This window comes from Tursiops truncatus, chromosome 2 (assembly GCF_011762595.2).
Source record: "Tursiops truncatus isolate mTurTru1 chromosome 2, mTurTru1.mat.Y, whole genome shotgun sequence".
Classification (NCBI taxonomy): Eukaryota; Metazoa; Chordata; class Mammalia; order Artiodactyla; family Delphinidae; genus Tursiops; species Tursiops truncatus.
Window position 1 is genome coordinate 87,264,812 of NC_047035.1, and position 14,695 is coordinate 87,279,506.

The window sequence follows — 14,695 nt, forward strand, 5'->3', positions numbered from 1 at the left end:
TACAAGGGAAAACTTCTTGGTACTGAGCTGGTATAAGCAGGTTTTTCAAAGAGAGAGAGGCAGAGAGAGAGAAACAGAGTGTGTGTATAGGCTGGGGTCCCTGGCCCTCAGCCCTTAAATACCGTAGGGACCCCATCATTGGAACAAGCAAAAGAAGCACAGTTAATTTCCAAAACTTCTCCTAGAGAGACGTACCGCCTCCATTGAGAACCACTTTTCTCAGCGTGAGAGTTGCTGATCTACCCTTTCTCGGAAAACAGGAGACGAGGGAGGGAGGGAGGGAGGGAGGGAGGGAGGGAGAGAGAGAGAGAGAGAGAGAGAGAGAGAGAGAGGGAGAGAGAGACTAGGGACGGGGAAGTCCCCTTTTCTTTTCTAACCTGGAACAGCTCTTTCTGCCCAGAGACTTGTGACGAGCTACCACGGGCTCGGATTTTGATTGGTCAGTTGAGAAACTAAAATAGCGGGTTGAAAGGAGAGAAAACCCCAGTGATTGCTGCCATCGGGTGGGTGGGAATAAGCGCCGCGACTGCTGCTCCGTGACCTTGGTCTGTTCTTCACTGGGCGCTGCCGCCAGCCTGGGCGCGTTCACCATGAGTACCCGCTCCCGCGCCGCCCCCTTCCTCGACTTCTCCTTTTCTTCCCTGGCCTCTGGTTCCTTGGTGCTCTTTCCCTGCCCAGTGTAGTTACGCGCCAGGTTCGGCTGGTTCAGGCTCGGTCCCGAGCGGACCGACAAGCAGCGGAAGGGCCGGAAAGTGGCAGGCCGCTGGAGCGCAGGCTTCCTGCTCTATTCTCACTGGATAGCTCACAGGGCGCAACCGGACAAAACACTAGGTCATTGATGAGCTGCTGGCTGCCTGGGTGGAGTCGAGGGTGGTGGGCACTGTTTTGCAGGGCTGCCCGGTGTCACCCCGAAGGTTGTCTTTCCCTGAATGCAGACCGGAGGAGGGGCAGGCTGGTCACGAAGGTAAGTGATCCGATGAGAGACAGGTGTTTGTGGGGTCTAAGATAAGAACTGACTCAGTAAGTAGGTCGGCGCCATCGGGAGGAGCATTGAGCACTGCACCCTCCTCTGGGCTCCCTCCATTTTCTTCTGGGGCTCCCCGGTTCGAGGGCTTGTGTCTAAATTTAGATATCTCACACGGTTTTGTGAAATATTTCTATGGCATCTTAAGGTATTTGTTTTTGCTAAAGCTTTATTAAGGTATTTGTATTCGTCAAAGCCTCCTCTGGGCTCTCCCCATTTCCTTCTGGGGCTCCCAGGTTCCAGGGCTTGTCTAAATTTAGATATCTCACACTGTTTTGTGTAATATTTCTATGGCATCTTAAGGTATTTGTTTTCGTTAAAGCTTTATTGAGGTATAAATCACAAACCATAAAATCTTCCTATTTATAATGTACTTCAGTGGGTTACAGTATATTCATGGAGTTGTGCAACCATTTTCTCAATATTAGAACATTTTCATCACCCCCCGAAAAAACACTGTACTGATTAGACATCACTCCCCATTTCTCCCCAACCACCCCCAGCCCTAAGGAACCACTAATCTTTCCCTATGGATTTGCCTATTCTTGATTTATCATATAAGTGGGATCATACAGTATGTGGTCTTCTGTGACTGGCTTCTGTCATTTGATATGATGTTTTCAAAGATCATCCATTATAGCAAGTACTGGCACTTCATTTCTTTTTTATTGCTGAATAATATTCCATTGTAGGACTATACCACATTTTATTTATTCATTCATCAGTTAATGAGCATTTGGGTTGTTTCCACTTTTTGGCTATTAAAAATAATACTATTACTGGGCTTCCCTGGTGGTGCAGTGGTTAAGAATCCGCCTGCCAATGCACGGGACATGGGTTCGAGCCCTGGTCCGGGAAGATCCCACATGCCATGGAGCAACTGAGGCTGTGCACCACAACTACTGAAGCCCGTGAGCCACAACTAGTGAAGCCTGGCGCCTAGAGCCTGTGCTTCGCAACAAGAGAAGCCACTGCAATGAGAAGCCCGCACACCACGACAAAGAGTAGCTCCTGCTCACCTCAACTAGAGAAAGCCCGCATGCAGCAATGAAGACCCAACACAGCCAAAAATAATAAATAAATTAAATAAATTTTTTTAAAATAAAAAATAAAATAAAAATAATACTATTATTGACATTCATGTACAACTTTTCAGTGTGAACAGAAGTTTTCAATTCTCTTGGGTATATACCTAGGAGTGGAATTGCTGGGTCATATAGTAACTATATGTTTACCATATAGTTATGTTTACCTTTTGCGGAACTGCCAGACTGTTTTCCAGAAGTGCCACACCATTTTACCTTCCCAACAGCAGTATATGAGAGTCCCAATTTTTCTACATCCTCGCCAACACTTATTTTTTCTTCCAGTTTTATTGAGATATAATTGACATACAGCACTGTATAAGTTTAAGGTGTTACATCACGAAACAATTATCACAATAAGTTTACTGAACATCCGTCATTTCATATGGATACAAAATTAAATAGAAAAAAATTTTTCCTCGTTATGAGAACTCTTAGGATTTACTCTCTTAACAATTTTTATATATAACATCCTGCTGTTACTTATATTTATCATGTTGTACATTACATCCCTATACTTATTTATCTTATAACTGTAAATTTGTACCTTTTGACTGCCATCATTGAATTCCCCTCCCACAAACCCCTGCCTCTGGTAACCACAAATATGGTCTCTTTTTCTATGAGTTTGTTTTTGAAGTATAGTTAACCTACAACACTATATTAGTTCCTGTCACACAATATAATATTTCTATACATTTCAAAATAGTCACCATTATTATAGTGTCACCATACAAAGATATTACATAGTTATTGACTATATTCTACACACTGTACATTTTATACCCATGGCTTATTTATTTTGCAACTGGACATTTGTACCTCTTAATCTCCCTCATCTATTCCTTTCCTCCCCCACCACTGCCCCTCTGGCAACAACCTGTTTGTTCTCTGTAATTATAACTCTGTTTCTGTTTTTTTATGTTTGTTCATTTGTTCTGATTTTTAGATTCCATGTATAAGTGAAATCAGACAGTATTTGTCTTTCTCTGATTTATTTCACTTAGCACAATACCCTCTAGGTCCATCCATGTTGTCAAAAACGCAAGATTTCATTCTTTTTTATGGCTGAGTAATATTCCATTATATATATATATATATATATATATATATATATATATATATATATATATATATATATATATATAATCTGTAATATTTTATGGGAAAACCCAAATGAACTTTTTGGCCAACCCAATATATATACACATACATACCAGAACTTCTTTATCCATTCATCTATTGATGGGCATTTAGGTTGCTTCCATATCTTGGCTATTGTAAATAATGCTGTAATGAACACAGGGGTGCATATATCTTTTCTAATTAGTGTTTTTGTTTTCTTTGGATAAATACTCAGGAGTGGAAATGCTGGATCACACGATAGTTCTATTTTTAATTTTTTGAGTAATCTCCATACTGCTTTCCATAGTGGCTGTACCAGTTTACATTCCCACCAACAGTTCACAAGTGTTCCCTTTTCTCCACATCCTTGCCAACACTTGTTATTTGCTGTCTTTTTTTTTTTTTTTTTTGAGGTACATGGGCCTCTCACTGCTGTGGCCTCTCCCATTGCAGAGCACAGGCTCCGGATGCGCAGGCTCAGTGGCCATGGCTCACGGGCCCAGCTGCTCCACAGAATGTGGGATCTTCCCGGACCGGGGCACAAACCCGTGTCCCCTGCATCGGCAGGTAGACTCTCAACCACTGCACCACCAGGGAAGCCCTATTTGCTGTCTTTTTGATAATATCCATTCTGATGGGTGTGAGGTGATATCTCATTGTGGTTTTGATTTGCATTTCACTGATGATTAGTGATGTTGAGCATCTTTTCATATGTCTGTAACCATCTGTATGTCTTCCTTGGAAAAATGCCTGTTTAGACCCTTGGCCCATTTTTTAATCAGGTTGTTTGTTTTTTTGATGTTGAGTTATATGAGTTCTTTGTATATTGTGGATATTAACCCCTTATTGGATATATCATTTACAAATACCTTCTCCTATTCCGTAGGTGGCCTTTTCATTTTGTTAATAGTTTCCTTTGCTGTGCAAAAACTTAGATGCAGTCCCATTTGGTTATTTTTGCTTTCATTTCCCTTGCCTGAAGAGACATATCCAAAGACATATTACTAAGACTGATGTCAGAGAGCTTACTGCCTTTGTTTTCTTCTAGAAGTTTTATTGTTTCAGGTCTTACAGTTAAATCTTTAATTCATTTTGAATTTATTTTTGTGTATAGTGTGAGAAAGTAATCCAGTTGTTTTTTTGCATGTAGCTATCCAGTTTTCACAACATCATTTACTGAAGAGGCTGTCTTTTCTCCATTGTATATTCTTGCCTTGTTTGTCCTAGGTTAATTGCCCATATAAGTGTGTGTTCATTTCTGGCCACTCTGTTCTGTTCCATTGATCTATGTGTCTGTTTTTGTGCCAGTACCATACTGTTTTGATGACTGTAGCTTTGTAGTATAGTTTGAAACCAGGGCATGTGATACCTTCAGCTTTGTTCTTCTTTCTCAAGATTATTTTGCCTATTCAGGGTCTATTATGTTTCCATACAAATTTTAGAATTACCAGATTCATTGGTGAGTTCTAGTAGTTTTTTGGTGGTGTCTTTCGGAATTTCTACATATAGTATAAAGTCATCTGCAAACAATGACAGTTTTACTTCTTCCTTTCCAACTTGGATTCCTTTTATTTCTTTTTCTTGTCTGATTGCAATGGTTAGGACTTCCAATACTATGTTGAATAAAAGTGGTGAGAGTAGGCATCCTTGTCTTGTTCCTGATCTCAGAGGAAATGCTTTCAGCTTTTCACCACTGAGTATAATGTTAGTTGTGGGCTTGTCATATGTGGCCTTTATTATGTTGAGGTATGTTCCTTCTATACCCACTTCACTGACAGTTTTTTGTTTTTTAAACATCTTTATTGGAGTATAATTGCTTTACAATGGTGTGTTAGCTTCTGCTTTATAACAAAGTAAATCAGCTATACATATACATATATACTCATATCTCCTCCCTCTTGTATCTCCCTCCCACCCTCCCTATCCCACCCCTCTAGGTGGTCACAAAGCACCGAGCTGATCTCCCTATGCTATGTGGCTGCTTCACACTGGCTATCTATTTTACATTTGGTAGTACATATTAGTCCATGCCACTCTCTCACTGAAAGATTTTGATCATAAGTAAATGTTGAATTTTGTCAAAACCTTATTTTTTTGCATCTATTGAGATGATCATATGATTTTTATTATTCAATTTGTTAATGTGATGTATCACATTGATTGATTTGTGGATATCAAACCATCCTTGCATCTCTGGGATAAATCTCACTTGATAATGATGTATGATCCTTTTAAGGTTTGTTGAATTTGATTTGCTAATATTTTGTTGAGGATTTTTGCATCTATGTTCATCAGGGATGTTGGCCTATAATTTTCTTTTTTCTGATATTTGTTTGGTTTTGGCATCAGAGTGACGCTAGTCTTGTAAAATGAGTTCAGAAGCATTCCTTCCTCTGCATTTTTCTTGGAATAGTTTGAGTAGGATAGGAGGATAGGTGTTAACTCTTCTCTTAATGGTAGAATTCACCTGTGAAACCATCTGGTCATGGGCTTGTTTTTGGTTGGGAGTTTTTTGGTTACTGATTCAATTTCATTACTGGTAAAGTGGTCTGTTTCTTCCTGGTTCAGTCTTGGGAGATTGTATATTTCTAGGATTTTTTCCATTTCTTCTAGGTTGTCCACTTTATTGGCATATAATTGTTCCCAGTAATCTCTTATGATACTTGGTATTTCTGTGGTGTCAGTTGTAACTTCTCCTTTTTCATTTCTGTTCTCATTTATTTGGGGCCTCTCTCTTTTTTTCTTGATGAGTCTGGCTAGAGTTTGATCAATTTTGTTTATCTTTTCAAAGAACCAGCTCTTAGTTTTATTGATTTTTTTCTATTTTTTAAGTCCCTATTTCATTTATTTCCACTCTGATCTTTATGACTTCTTTCCTTTCACTAATTTTGAGTTTTGTTCTTCTTTTTCTAGTTTCTATAGGTGTAAGGTTAGGTTGTTTATTTGAGATTTTTCTTGTTTCCTGAGTTAGGCTTGTATCGCTATAAACTTCCCTCTTAGAACTGCTTCTACTGCGTCCCACAGATTTTTGGATCATGTTTTTGTTTTCATTTGTCTCCAGGTATATTTTTAATTTCTTCTTTGATTCCTTCAGTGATCCAGTGGTTGTTTAGTAGCATACTGTTTAGCCTCCATGTGTTTGTGTGGTCTTTTTTTTTCCTTGTAGTTGATTTCTAGTCTCATAGCATTGTGACTGGAAAAGATGCTTGATATGAATTTCAGTTTTCTTAAATTTACTGAGACTTGTTTTGTGGCCTTGTTTTGTGACCTATTCTGGAGAATGCAGAGTTATCAAAAACTTTTGAGTACACATTTTTCTCTATCTATATACTTTATACTGCTGTCAATCTTATTTTAAGTACTACTAATGCTTAATCTTTGTCTCATTTTTTTCAGTTAAAAATTCAGATTGAGCTTTCTCATAAGTGGCTCCCAGAAGATTCACCCCACCCCACTGTGGGAACACAGCAGTTGTGGATATGGAGACAGGAATGGAACCAGAATCAGAGTTCAAATATACCAGAAAATGTGGACCATAAATTCTTATGTAAGTCAGAGACTGACTGGCCAAGAGCTGTGGGACATTGAGGACTTCAGCATTCACTGTAAACTTTGGCACAGGTCACTTATTTCTCTGAATACTGGATCCAAAAAGCACAATGAACACAAGAATGTGCTATGGTACTAGGGTGAATTCCAGACAAGCACGAGAATTCGGTACATCTGGGGAAGGAGGCACAACTCCTGAGGTGATCTTGGAAGTGGAACTGATAGAACTTGGGGAAAGTGATGAAATAATTGACCTCACTTGTGACTCTCTAGAACCTGCAGTGATTGACCTAACTCACCATGACTCTGTTGTGATTACTGAAGAAAGGAGGAGGCCAAGGGGAAATACAAGGTCACTCCAAGGCCAAACTGGCAGCTGTGTGGTGAGCAGTGATAAGGAGGGGTTGATGAGGGACAGAGATGTATCTGTGACCAACAGTGCCTACCATAATGCCCTGGAAGAAGAAACTTTAAGTTGCACACTACCTGGTTATATCTGGTGTCGAATTTGTAGGGATGGGTACTTAGAGATTGAACTGAGTAAACGACATATCTACTCTACACAATGTGGCCACATCTTCTGTAGTCAGTGCCTCTGCACTTCCCTTAAATATACTAGAAATTGCCCAGTTTGTTTGAAAAAAATCAGCTGCCATCTGTACCACCGCATCTATATATGATGTGTGCTGTGTTGCTCAGGACAGACAGACAAGCTAGCTAGATTCTTCCATGTCCTTGTGCAGAAACGGTGGGTTGTTGGCATTCAGTGCACGGAGTTAAAAACGCCTGATTTTAAAAATTGTTCTCTGGAGTATATAAATTTTTTTTTCATTTCCCACACACAATGAGACTACCTTTTGATTTGTTTTGTTTCATGCTGCAGGACTGGACTTGGTTGTCATAGTGTGCCAGAGACTGGTGGTTGTCCTCAAAGCAAATTTTCCTTTCTTTCTCATAACAATCAATTTTTAATTGGCCACATGTGAGCATTTTGGGTCATGTAAATAAGGGCAACATCCTAGAGATGATGGAACAAGATGGAAGGAACCTGAGAGACTGACAAGTTTGCAAACCAGAGCCACCTACAAGTTTGGGCTTTTACTTGAGAGATGAATAAACTTCATTCTTGTTTATGCAACTATTATACTGAGTCTTGCTTAGAGTAATGGGAACTTTATTTTAATTAATGGAGCAGGCAGGGTGATATCTTCCTGGTTTTTCTGAATATCCTGACTCCACTGGAATAAAAGGAAGTCAGTCCTTTCTGACCATCTCTCCAACCAGCAAGGTGGAGGTAGGTATACAATCAGGCACCATGTCCTGCTGGGACTCCTGGTGGCCTTTGAAACCAGCCTGAGGAGTCACCTAGACACACTGGAATCTAGAGCTGTGGTTCTGTGCTCTCTGACCTGCCACACCAGAGAGAGGCTCCCTTCATCCTAGGCTTACAGGTGTGCCTGCCTTCCACCATACTGGTCAGCTAATCAACAAGTTGGTCTGCTTCTCTTTGAACAAATACATCACTGCATCACCATCCTAGCTGCTCCTGCAGCCTGACTGGGTCACAGGCTTGAGAAGACCTCATCACTGCTTCCCACAGACCCCCAACACACACACACACACACACACTTTTTTCTTTTGAAGAAAATCACAAAGGACTCACAATTCCATCTGTACTTTAGAATTAGAGAGGACATGATTTCTACTGTGCTCTCTCCTTTTCCCTCATAATGAAATGTGCAGTAAAGCTTGTTCCTTACTTTCAATGGTTGTAGCAGTGTTGCTTTCCTCCATGGAGGCTCAGTTGTGCCAATGGAGCAATGCCCATCCCAGCATAATGTCTGTTCTACACACTGCATTCTCTGCAATAGCTCATACTCCAAACTTCAGTTGCTTGTCTTAGCACAGGATATGCAAGATAAATGGGTATACTTCCTTCCGTGGGTTTCCTTGTATTTTCTAAACTGAAATGAGGGGATTTCCCTGGTAGCGCAGTGGTTAAGAATCCGCCTGCCAATGCAGGGGACATGGGTTCGAGCCCTGGTCTGGGAAGATCCCACATGCTGTGGAGCAACTAAGCCCGTGTGCCACAACTACTGAGCCTGTGCTCTAGAGCCTACGTGCCACAACTACTGAAGCCCATGTGCCTAGAGCCCATGCTCCACAACAAGAGAAGCCACCGCAATGAGAAGCCCGTGCACCGCAATGAAGAGTAGCCCCCGCTCGCCGCAACTAGAGAAAGCCCACATGCAGCAACTAAGGCTCAATGCAGCCAAAAATAAATAAATAAATTTATTAAAATAAAATAAAATAAAACGAGGAAGAAAAACAACATGAAAATTTTTTTAAAAGAAAAAAGTTCTAAATATTAGATGTAGAACTTCCTGCATTTCAATAGGACATCTTGTGTGTTCCACTTTGGAGACTGTTAATTGCTCTGTCACATAGCATAGTGTATCACAAACTTGGCTAATGATCGAAACACCTGAGAGGTGCCTATTAAATATACAGATTCTGCTTTTGCATATATTGCCCATGTGATCAGGAAAAAGAGCATACTCTCTCCAGCTTGCCAGCAGCCCTTGACCCTCCCTATTGTGTTCTACCCAGTCCACTACATTTTTACCTTATCTACCAAACTCATGTAGACATTTGAGTTTTTGATCTCTGCTTTAGGGAAAAAATAGAGGGGATTCTGACTTTTCTGAAAAATTGAGATAAATTTTACAGACAGAAAAATTCACTGATCTTAAAGTGTATAATTAGATGAGCTGGGGCAATTATGTACATTCACAGGACCAGCACCCCAATCAAAATATAGAACAATTCCAGAGCAGTTCTCCTGAGTTCCCTTACCCTGTTGCTCTCCACCTGGGTGCCTCTTCTCAGTAAAGTCTTTTGCTTTGCCAGCAAAAAAAAAAAAAAAAAAAAAAAAAATATATATATATATATATATACACACACACATACACACACACACACACACACACACATATAAAACAATTCCATCATTCCAGAAAGTTCCCATCTAGTCAATCCCCATCCCCCACAGGCAACCACTTTTTTGATTACTATCATCATAGATATGTTTGGGGACACTGACTTTTATTACTTCATTGTCTAGCCCAGATCATCTGGGAGGAAAGTTTGATAGGGAAATTTGGAATATAAGCATTAGGCAAGGGTCAAGGGTTTATTTTAGTGGGAGTATGACTTATTTTTCTTAAGAATTGAAGGAAGAAGGTATTAATAATGACACCTGCTATTTATTAAACAATAGCTATTTTCCAGGCACAGTACAAGGCACTTCACACATACATCTAGGCAACAGCAGGAACCCAACAGGATGTAAGAACAAAAGTTGAAGGAAGGGAGCTGCCACAGGCACATTAGTGTGAATAGGTTGGCTGACTATTGTACATGGCTGTGGGAAGAAGTAAGAACTAAAGCTAGAAAAGAATATTAAGGCCACATCCTGAGTAGAGCATTGTGTGCTGTGTTATGGAGTTTAGATTTTATTCTACAGTTGCTAAGGAACCATTAAAGGCTCTGAAAAAGAGCCTCCAGAGAAGGATTCTTAAGGATTCAGCATGATATCAGTGAGGGTTGAAGATACTGCTTGAAAACTGGGGAGAAAACATGGAGGTAGGATCAGGAAGGAAAGGTCCTGGTGTTGATTTTCCTCCCAAAATAGAAGTGAATTTTCTGAAATGTATAAGAAAAAGGATGAAAGTACCCTTGGTCTGAGGAATGTGGTAATGCACTGGTACTCTCTTGCCCTTGATGTTAGCAGTTTCATTTTAGCACAGCCAGCAGGGCTGTGCAAGTCTTTTGAGCTATGGCAGCTCTTGGGAGACGGCTGTTGGTCTGAGGTAGCAATGATAGGAATTGAGAGAACAGCTGTGGCGGTTTGGATTTAGCTTTCAGGTACCTTTCTGGAAAAGTGGAAGCTCATTTGACCAGAGTAGAAATGGATTAGAAGAGGTTGGACAATCAAATTTATCCACTTTATGACTGATCTAGCCTTAGAACAAGTTAGCCTCACAGTGAGATAATCTGGCAATTTAAATTAGCTGTTTCCTGATGTTCCCTGAGGTTACGGCAGGGAACTAAAGCCAAACTTCTTGAGCTATGATATGTGAGGATTTCATCAATCACTGATTAAAATCAAGCTGTTCAAGAAAAGGGTTAAGAGAGACAGAGTGGAGAAGTCAGAGGCATCTTTCAGCAACGATTGGTCTTTCTATTGTCTGATCCACACTGAATTCATCCCTGCAGCAAATGTTAAGCACACCTGCCAGAAGAAACAAGTTACTCTCTGAGAACCTAAAATTGTTAAGATGGATAAACTTTTAGATCCTTTCCTTAGCTATATCAATTAGATCCCACTGATTTCATATTAAAATCTGCATACTGAGATGACTATCCCAGGGAAGTAGGTTTCAATGATATCATTGGCTCAGCGTCTTGTCTCTAAAACAGTAGTTTCCCTGCAACAAGAGCAGGGAACAGCAGCGGCACTTGCACAAATGCACAGGCACTCCCAATGGTTCTCTCCTACTGGTTTCCTTATTTATCACAGTTTTAGACATTTGTTAGTACATAGTATTTTGAAAGTAAAACATGTTTTCTTTTTCCATCTCCAATTTCATAGTTCAGTTTCATGGTATTATGCAGATGGATTTCCAACTTTGAGAAAATGTTTTTTGTTTCACTATCCAGGGACTATGTACAGACAGCTCTAACATGATAACCCTCTTGTGTGGGGAACATTAATCAGGGCAGCATTGGACATGGGCCCTTCCCTGCCCCCTTAGCTTTCAGCAGGCAAAAAGATCCTACAGGGCATAGTCCTTTCTCCTGTGGAGTGGCATGGAGAAGGCATGTGGCCCCAGGTATGACTCTGCCAGCATCACTGACCCTCTAAAGGGAGGGCAGAGGGGCGGCCAGCATGGTGTCACAAGATAAAGGTAGCAGTTACCGACAGCACTTGGCTTCCCTGCTGAGATGAGAGCCTTTAGAGAACAAATTTCTCTCTTCCTTTCCTCTGAACGAGGCCAAGTCACAGAAGTAGCAGCTGCTGTATTCTCCAGCCAGAAAAGAGAAGGTGCAGTGCATTGCTGGGCATGGACCACTCATTAATTCTTTCATTCATCTGCTCATTTGCCTAGTATTTATTAAATTCTGATAGTGTGATAGACGTATATAGTTAAAAAGATGAATAAGACAGTCTCCAAGAAGCTCACAGCTAGTGGGGAAGAGATGTGAAAATAGTTATAATAAAAGAAATAATGCAGTGAAATAAAAGCTATGACAGAAATATCTGCCAGGTGCTGCCGAGGCATAAAAGAGTAAATAACTGACTTCTCAGTAGCTTCCTTGGAGTCTAGAAGATGGAAAATTGAACTTTTAATTTATATTCAGCTCCATGGAGTCCTTGAAGATTAATACCTACTTACATTTCTTGTTATATTTCAAGACAAAGTTAATTTGAAGGAGCATTAGTTTTGTAAACTATTTTCTATACGAATGTTAGTGCAATAACAATAATAATAGCTATGACCATTTATTGGGTGCTCACTATGTGCCAGGTACTGTTAAGCACTTTACATACATCATCTCATTTAATCCTCACCACAATCCTATGAGGTAAGTATTATTACCTCTATTTTTATTTTAATTTTTTTATTTTTGGGCCACACCATGTGGCTTGTGGGATCTTAGTTCCCCGACCAGGGATTGAACACATACCCTCTTCAGTGGAAGCATGGAGTCGTAACCACTGGACCGCCAGGCAATTCCCTATCATCTCTATTTTATATACGATAAAATTGAGGCTTGGAAAAGAAAAGTAACTTTGGTTTATGACTTTGTTTTTGTTTCCCATCTCCTGGTACCAATTATATGGTAAAACCTGGTATGTAGTTTCTTAAACATCACTGTCCCGCTGCACAAAACTTCGTTTTTAAATAGTGAAATAAAAGCTCGAAGTGCCTTTTTGTGAGATTTGGGACTCTTGCTACATAGGATGTGGAATCACAAACTTTGGAGGTGGAAGGGGAGTCTTAGGAACTCATATTTTATGGTGGAAGAACTGACGCCCAGAGGAGTTAAACATCAACCAAAGTTACTCATTGTTCTGGTGGGAGACACAGCTTCTCTCTTCTTTTTTTTCTTTTTTAATAAATTTATTTATTAGTTTGTTTTTATTCTGGGCTGTATTGGGTCTTTGTTGCTGCTCATGGGCTTTCTCTAGTTGAGGCAAGTGGGGGCTACTCTTCGTTGCGGTACGTGGGCTTCTCATTGTCTTGGCTTCTCTTGTTGCAGAGCACAGGCTCTAGAGCACAGGCTCAGTTGCTCCGTGGCATGTGGGATCTTCCCAGACAAGGGCTCGAACCCGTGTCCCCTGCATTGGCAGGCAGATTCTTAACCACTGCGCCACCAGGGAAGCCCAAGGCTTCTCTCTTCTAGCCCACTGCTCTTGCTCCAGGGCCAAAGACTCAAGAATGTGCAGACTTCAGGTTTTCATACAATCATCTTTACTAGACATTGTTAAACATTTTAGCCAACAACAAGACATTCAAGATGCAACAAAAAAAATTTTTTTTACTTGGGGACATCGTTTCTAGGTGATCATCAGCATTTCATAGCCATTTATTTGACAAAGAATTTGATCCAATGAATGCCATGTACTGTCAAGGTAAGCAAGACACAGCACAACCCAGCAGTTGTTCACAACTTAGGGAAGGGGCAGACATGCAATCAAACAATTAAAATAATTATGTACAAGCATGTACAAAGGTTTAGGGTGCTATAGAAATGTGTAAAGTGATGATTCTCAGCTGGGGGTGGGTCCCACTCCCATATACCCAACAGACACTTGGCAATGTCTGGAGACAGTTCTGGTTCTCACAACATGGGGGGGGGGCGGTGGTGGTGATACTGGTGATCAGAGGCCAGAAATGCTGCTAAACCTTCTAAAGTTCACAGGTCAGCGCCCCAGCAACAAAGACTTAGGCAGCCCAAAATGTCAATAGGGCTGAGGTTGAGAAACTGTGGTAGACAGCCAGCAAAATATTTTCTACAAGGGATGGGTGAGGGGGTTATATCTTGGGGGACTGGTTGTGGAAGAGTTTACTGAAGAGATAATGATTGGGGTTAGGGAGGGAAGATCCCCAGAATAAGGAACAACATGTACAAAGCCACAGAAGCATAGCATATTTGGGCAATCCCACACACTGGTGGAAGAGTTGTAGGCATTAAGGCTGGACAGCTAGGGAGGAGCTAGACATTCAAGAAAATATATTGAGTTAGAGGAATTACTGTAAGAAAAACTGGTTCCATGATGGCTCTTTATAAGTCACTCAGGAGCACAGTCTAGGTATGTACTGCTATGAGCTAAAACTGCTAAAGAAAGCTGTTTGAAATGAAGCTTTTCTCGTCTTGCTTCCTTATGGTCTGAAGTTTTCCAGGCATTTGTTACTTTCTCAGAGACAGAGTCCAAGCTGTTTCAATGGAATGTGAGCTCTGAGAGGTGGAATAACTATTAAAGCCACTTAGCTGGTGTCTCAGTGCTGTGATGAAATCGTGAGCAGGGATAAGGTGGTTATTTCTCATGTGTTAGACTTCTAGGCAGATGATAATGATTATTTCCTCTTTCGTAGAGTGCCCTAGGCCAGAAATGGGGATATGTGACCCTTAAGATTAGACTGCCACCTTGGATCTAAATGAGTTGCCTTCCCCTCCCTCACAAAAAATGGTGGGCAGGTAGGCCATTCCAGTCAGGGTTTCTCTTTCTCTTAAGCTAATGATGATCAAAGCAACTGACAAACTGTCACGGAATCTGTCAGACCTCACTCTGGCCTTCCCCGCCTCCCAGCTCCTGAACTTTCCCTCCTTCTGTCATGCTCTG

The 14,695-nt window shown here is 40.8% G+C and overlaps 1 pseudogene; it reads left to right on the plus strand.

Annotated features, from left to right (window-relative positions):
• Positions 1-506: 506 nt before the first annotated feature.
• LOC101332089 (E3 ubiquitin-protein ligase RNF4 pseudogene) lies at positions 507-7,921 on the plus strand (annotated as a pseudogene).
• Positions 7,922-14,695: the final 6,774 nt, after the last annotated feature.